This window comes from Ips typographus, linkage group LG16, assembly GCF_016097725.1.
Source record: "Ips typographus isolate SLU linkage group LG16, UJ_Ityp_2.0, whole genome shotgun sequence".
Classification (NCBI taxonomy): Eukaryota; Metazoa; Arthropoda; class Insecta; order Coleoptera; family Curculionidae; genus Ips; species Ips typographus.
Genome location: NC_138437.1, coordinates 4564595 through 4572061, shown reverse-complemented (window position 1 = coordinate 4572061; position 7467 = coordinate 4564595). Strand labels below are relative to the sequence as shown.

General features: G+C 32.9%; 1 protein-coding gene across 2 annotated transcripts in view; it reads left to right on the top strand.

The window, feature by feature from the left end:
• Window positions 1–806: 806 nt before the first annotated feature.
• Window positions 807–7467, top strand: part of LOC145738956 (uncharacterized) — a 57565-nt gene continuing 50904 nt past the window's right edge. For both annotated transcript variants that reach the window (XM_081994166.1, XM_081994164.1), the window contains exon 1: window positions 807–1028. The gene's annotated coding sequence lies outside the window, so the exon portion shown is untranslated. The remainder of the gene's footprint in view (window positions 1029–7467) is intronic.

Genomic DNA, 7467 nt, shown 5'->3' with positions numbered 1-7467 from the left:
GCCTATCCTGGCAAATATTTTATTCCGCTTGTAATGCCCTATCCATCAAGAATCGACCCTTTGTAATAAACCACCCTTTTGTTCCTTGAATATTAATGTTTACTTGTGAGCAGTGGACCAAGAAATCCGAAATACCTTCAGGTCTTGTCTTTTATTAGAAAATCATTTTCCGTAACAGCACAACACGGAAAAGGGTCACTTTACAAAACCAAGATGAAAGTCAATTTGTCTGATTACTGAATAGCAAAAATACTGAATAAGTTAGGTCTCACATGAATAATTCACACGGAAAAATTGCGGTTGCTTCAGGATAAGAATGCATTGTTAATTAAAAAGATACGTCTTAACCTAATAAAATTTAACTCTCTTACAGGAAGGTTTAGAAAATATATTTTTGTTCACATGTCAGTGATTTTAGTAGTAAGAATACGTTTTGAAAGTTAAGGGTACATTGTTGTAAAGTTCTGTTCTCATTCACACTTAAGAAAAGTTGTTAGGGTTGAGAAAGCCGCTAGAAGTTAAGAGGGTCAGTAGGGTCATGGAGTAAGTTCTCTAAGGGAAAACAAAGGACGATCTTGAGTAAGTAATACAATAATGAGGAATGAGACCGGTCTCAAGAGGAATTGCAGGAATGGTGTAATTGAGGTTTGCCGCTTATAGGTCCGCTCGTTCTAGCTGTAATTAATCAGTAGACAGATGCGTGAGGGCGCGCACCCTCCTCCTCTATTCTTGTGACGTCTGCTGCCTCTAAAGTTTGCTTTCCGGGGGTAAGTGCATTGGTTCTTCTGCTGCTGGCGTTTTCCGATAAAACTTCACTACTCCCGCGACTCCGGCCAACTTTGCGTCGCTTATTCCTGTTGTTCCCAACTCCTGTTCTGTCATTCGCGATTTGGCTTCGCTACCCTACGGACTGTTCCAGTGCGCCTGGAAGATATCGCGTCTATTTTCAACGTGGTTATGTGACGTGATGTAATTGACTTTCATTGCAACATGGAACAAGTGACAATGTAAACAGTTTAGAATTTCAGGTAAGATACACTGTGAATTTTTCATTTTACCTAAAAATTTTAAATTGTAAAGTTGATGCTGGAATAGAAAATTTACCGCGTCGCTTTTCTAAAAAGCGTATAATTGCCATGGAACGCTTTTTCTGGTTTAACGTGTTGCACTAAACAAATTGACTAAGCAGTTGTTCACATTAATTAAGAAAACTTCAATTTACTTACAACCTGAAACTGAACTTAAAATTAAGTTTCAAGTAGTCTAATATCATTGCTTGATTAAAATTTGTTTCTAATCTAGCAACTATCACGACAGTCATAACAAATAGTTTTAGGAAATTTGGACATAGCAATATTATTTAAATATTTGTGTCATACAACCCTAAACTAAAAAAATTTCAAATTACCATCATAAGATAGATGTAAAAAAGTAAGATAGGAACATGTAAACCGTTTTGCTCTATCTTCAACTGTTCGCCTGCTACAATCTTCCAAATAGTGAAAATTTCCATGTTTAATATCTCGAAAACCACAACATTTAGAGAGAAAATGATTAGAACAGCCACTGTCTAGATTAAGCAACAAAATCAAGAAATATCATCAGTAGGGTTGACACTGATTTCATGTAGATGCGGCAACGCTGGAATTACTTAATAAAATTTTTGTTTCAAACATTTTTGGTTTCCGAGATACAGTACCTCGCATTCTTAGTTGGCCACCCTGTACAGGGTGCTGCATTTTCGATGGTTTTACGGGGTACAGAGAAAACGGTAATAGATAGAAAAAAAGTAGTATACGTGTTCTAACCTCTTTTTCTGAGCTGAGATGACTGGCGAAGAGTGGGCTTTTGAAAATTGGTTATTTTGGAACCTCCTCTGTATTTCATTTGCTATTAAAGTTATCAAAAAAGGAAAAACGGTTTCTGGAGAAGTTTTGACGTAGAATCCAATGGCGTAGTCAGTTTTTTTCTATTACGTTTAGTTTCTGACATATGACACTAAGTTATATTTTTTTAAACACCCTATATATTTTTAGTTCATTAAATTTTATTGACTTTTCTTTTTTCACCGGTGTATTAAAACATATAAGTTTGTAAACGTTAATCTTGGTAATTAGAAAAAAAGCGTTTCCTTAACAAAAATGTGCTAAATAATATGTATAAAAACACCCACAGTCGAAACAACATTTGGCTATGTTCATATTAACATGTTACATGTCGTTTATAAACAGTTTTTTCAACTTCCACCTTAAAAATAGTAGAAAATAGAAATAGCCACTTTTCTTATTAAAGTGACGGTAGAACTGTTTGTAACTTAGATTTTTAATAAGATTTATTTAAAATATTTAATTTTCTGATGTGTTAGTTTATATGATTTCCCATTTTGTTTTGTATTTTAGATATTGGTTTTTTTTAGCTTAGCAAAGGTCTTTTTTTAAAAAAGCAGGATTAACCTCTAAAAACTTATATGTTGTAATACACCATTGAAAAGGTAAAAATCAACAGAATTAAATGACGTAAAAATATATAGGATGTTCCATTTAAAAAAATGTAACTTACTGTCATATATCAGAAACTAAAGGGAATAGAAAAAAACTGACTACGCCATTGGATTCTACATGAAAACTTCTACCGGGAACCGTTCTTCCTTTTTTGATAACTTTAAGAGCAACTGAAATACTGAAGAGGTTCAAAAATTACCAATTTTCGAAAACCCCCGTATCTTTGAAACCAAAGAAGTTTGCGCCGCCCACTTTTCGCCAGTCATCTCAGCTCAGAAAAAGAGATCAGAACACGTATGTTACTTTTTTTGTTCATCTATTACCGTTTTCTCTGTACCCCGTAAAACCATCGAAAATGCAGCACCCTGTACAATAAAAATCTCAAATCATTTGCATGTCAGTAGTAGCAACACAACAACAAAGATAAGTACATAGAATGTTACTACAAAATCTAAATATTTAGTAAAAATATTACACTTACAATACAGAAAAACAAAAAAGATTCCACTGGAATATTTTACATCAAAATTACCTTTCCAACTCAAAATTAATTTACAACAACCAAGCCGACTGAAGTGGAGCAACATTTGAAAACATTAAAATTCCAGGCCTCATTCCCGGTATTACGAACTGGCAACCTTCAAGAATTTCAATGTTTAAGCCAAAATTTGAAAGCAATGTTCCGGTTTCATTGTACATTTAATTAAATTATTTCGACCAAGAGAAAATCTCAGGTATCTGTATGTGGTCTGTGATTATATTAACTGACACTAAATCTAAAAAAGTTAGAAATGAATATATGAGCCGGGGATATAATCCCACTAAACGTTCAGGAGTTAATTCTAGTCTTAATAAATCAGGGTAAATTTGATATTAAATTATGGTAAGGTGCTTTTGAAATGGTTTTTCAGTTAGTTGCAGTGGTCGTTAGGTGTAATGTTACCCTTGTTTATTTAATCATTAGAGTGAGATTGCGCCAACGTTGCTGTTCGATATCTGGCGTTCTCTCACCGTGTTCGTGGGATTACATCGTACCCTTGCTTAAAAAAATAGGGATTTTCCCACAATAGGTTAAGTCCTATTAAATCTCCCGCAAGGCCCTTTAATTTCGATTCCCCGATGTAAGTTTAAATTAAAGGAATTTCGGTAGAACTAATAAAACAACCTTCATCTGCTTCATTTACATCAAAGTCTACATAAACCAGACTTAGTACTCTTGCTTTACCAGATTACAAAGCAACTGTCACTGACATCCTCCTGAGTTTGAAGTCTTGAATAGTTGAGAATATACTCTGGAATTTATAATTAGTTTATTTTCAAGTCTTGACTCCCACCTAATTGTTTGTTGGATTAAATTCTTGAGTATATGTTAAAACTTCCAAACTGTCTCCATCACGAAACTCCTTTGTGAAACTATATTGACTCAGTTAACTTATTAAGTTTAGTTGTAAATAGACTTTCAATCAATTTGCATTAATTAGAAATTAAACCTCTGATCAATGAAATGTTAATAGCATAGATGTAAAGCATTAAAATTAATTTACTCCATTGAATTACAGAAAACGGTTGCGTGTTATTTTTGGGAATACATTATAATTGTGTGATTCCAATACATAATTATTGTGCATATTTAATTTAAAAGCTCTACTGAAACAAAGGAAGTAACATTTTCATTAAATAAGAGGTAATTTACATTATAACGAATTGAATAAATATTTTTTTTACACTCTATTTTGGGGTAATATTTTTGGATACTTGCTACATACTACAATTAATGTTATAAAAACCTTTAACCTTTTAGATGCAAGAAATTTGTACAGGAAGTAGAGTATGTAAAGTTTGACCTAATTTTGTTAAAATTATTAAAACTAAAATATTATTAAGGCATAATAGGTATAGTTCGTGTTTAGATTTTCTTTAGGATATCGTGCTGTATATTATATTTAATCAGTGGAATTATTTATCTGGCTCTCGGTTAGCATCATTAATAATCCTCCTGTTTTCAACGTTTTAATCCTCAGAACTGACTGAAAAGTGGTAGTTACAATTAGTAGAAAATTTTACGTTACGTTCAATTAAGTATACATGAGGCTATTATAAAATATTTCTATAACAATTTTCTTATCAATAAAATATAACTTTGTCTAGTGGTTATATTACATTTACTTATTATATTAGAATATTCATTACTTCTGGATGTCACCATTTAATTGTATAGTATTAAAACTGGAAAGTATAAGAATAGTATTCGAATCGGAATTATTAAGAAATTGTAAGCATTATTCCCAACTGTTTGCAGTACAAGAAGAAAGACTAAAGCCAATAATTGGATTGTGATTCGACTTGAATGTGGAAGAACCAATCGAAGAACCTGTAATCATTTATGTCAAAAAATTTTTTAGTTGCAAAGTTCTTTGGTTGGAGTTAAAAGTTCTGTCCTTGTCGTCATCATTGATAACTCTGTCATCATCTTCTGAAGATCTGGAAATTTCATGCCAGTTTGTGCGTCTTCACGACTCCTCAGTCTTGCTTCATCTAAGTTTGACTTTGTCCTTCCTGACGATTGTTGAATGTTTATTCCTTGTCTACTTGATTCTCTATTAAGATATTTCTTTCTGTCAAATCGATCAGTTGTTTTTGGAAACAGATCCTGTTTTGTCTTAATTCTCTTTTTTTGTTTCTGGGTTTGAATGTTTAGAAAAAAAAACATTCTTCACAAACGTCATAAATACAAGGTTCTTTAATGTCAACAACGGTATTGTCCTTAACTGTGGTTAGGTTTGAATTTAGTCTGATCTTCAATTACAACGTCTACTATGTCTTAGCTTTAATGCTTCTTAATGCTTTTATAACCTTTTGTCACACAAATTCATTGGTGATGTCTTGACATTTTCATTGAAACTTCATAAGAATAAAATAGGAAAGGTGGAGTGGTTTAAAGCAAGACTCTAGTAATGTGCAAATTACCGGTAATTAAATTGTATTAGTAAATTACAAATACTGTGTTTTTTGGCAGTTTAAATTTTGACACCCTTTTCCTCCCTGGCTGTACCAAATTTTGTGATGTTTTTTCAGATTATTGGATAGGAAATTTAATGACGATTTCAAAAATGTGCTTAAAACAACCATTTTCTTACTCGAAGTGCGTTTTATAGGCGATTTTGTCTCTGACTGTCCTTTCAAACTGTGTTTCTGTCAGTTCAAACTTTGACAACGCTTTTCTCCCTGACTGTACCTAATCTCGTAGTGTTTTTTTAAGGTTATTGGATAGTAAATTTAATGAGGATTCCAAAAATGTGCAAAACAGACATTTTCTTACTCGAAGTGAGTTTTACAGTCGATTTTGTCCCTGACTGTCCTTTCAAACTGTGTTTCTGTCAGTTCAAACTTTGACAACGCTTTTCTCCCTGACTGTACCTAATCTCTAGTGTTTTTTCAGGTTATTGGATAGGAAATTTAATGAGGATTCCAAAAATGTGCTTAAAACAGACATTTCCTTACTCGAAGTGAGTTTTACAGTCGATTTTGTCCCTGACTGTCCTTTCAAACTGTGTTTCTGTCAGTTCAAACTTTGACAACGCTTTTCTACCTGACTGTACCTAATCTCGTAGTGAATTTTTTTGGGAATTGGATAGGAAATTTAATGAAGATTCCAAAAATGTGCTTAAAACAGACATTTTCTTACTCGAAATGAGTTTTACAGTCAATTTTGTCCCTGACTGTCCTTTCAAACTGTGTTTCTGTCAGTTCAAACTTTGTCAACGCTTTTCTCCCTGACTGTACCTAATCTCGTAGTGTTTTTTCAGGTTATTGGGTAGGAAATTTAATGAGGATTCCAAAAATGTGCTTAAATCTGTCATTATCTCACTCCAAGTGGGTTTAACAAGCTATTTTGTCCTTGACTGTCAAACTGTGCTCAAAAGTTGCAACCATCAGGGTTTAAAAGGTTTCTTGCATTATTCTGTACAAAACGTGTTTCTAAGATTTATGACAGTTATTTTCACAGTGATCACAAGACTGCCTAGCTAAATTATCCTGCAAAACCCACGTGATATCTGTCACTAACGTCAAAATTGTCAAAATTTTCTAGAATTTGCAAGAGTTACAGTTCACATTTTTAACACATTTTTCTTACAGTTTTCAAAACAACGCGTGTTTCTGAGATTTATGACAGTTATTTTGACAATTGTCAGTTTGGAAATGTAAATTACAATTTGTTTAAATAATAATATCTTCAGATTCGTGTCGATTTTCTCATCTCAAAAATATATTATTTGTCATAATGTAAACATAAGGTAATAAAGAAAATTGACAAGAAGCTGAAAATGTTTTTTTTTAGAAAACTACTTAACTTAATATATCTTATAGGTATGGGGGAAATTGCTGTGGTATAACCTACAAATCGAAACAATAATCAAAGAATGAAACGCCTTGACACTCTTTAGTAATCTTTAAAACTTTTCCTTAATAAATAAGCTTTAAAAAGCTTAAAGCACTTTACGCTTTAGTTTAATGGCAAACACTGTAATACTATCATCACGAAAGGCATTCGAGGCATTCTAATCATAGGATATAATTATTTTCGTCTCAGCAAATAAATGGCTCGAAAATTTGCTGCACTGTAAGCAATTTCATAGCTTCCCGTCCGGTTAGTTTAGAATACTAAAACTAACTGTTCTCGTAAATCACCGGCAATAACTGAACTTTTAACAGTCCTGGCACAAGAAGAAAAAAATCTGTAGCATTTTGTTAACTTGTCTTCGAGCCACCGCCGCAAACTTCGGAGAGATATATTAGCAATTAAATTTGCTGCCATTTTTCTTCCGCCTTGGCTCCGATTGTTATCAAGCCAAGTTTTTTATTGACGAAACTTCAACAGCCTCTTGGAGGTCTCAAGGTATCCTACTTATCTTTACCAAGTTTTAACTTAAAGTGAGTTATGAGATGAATCTTACTTTTGGACAAT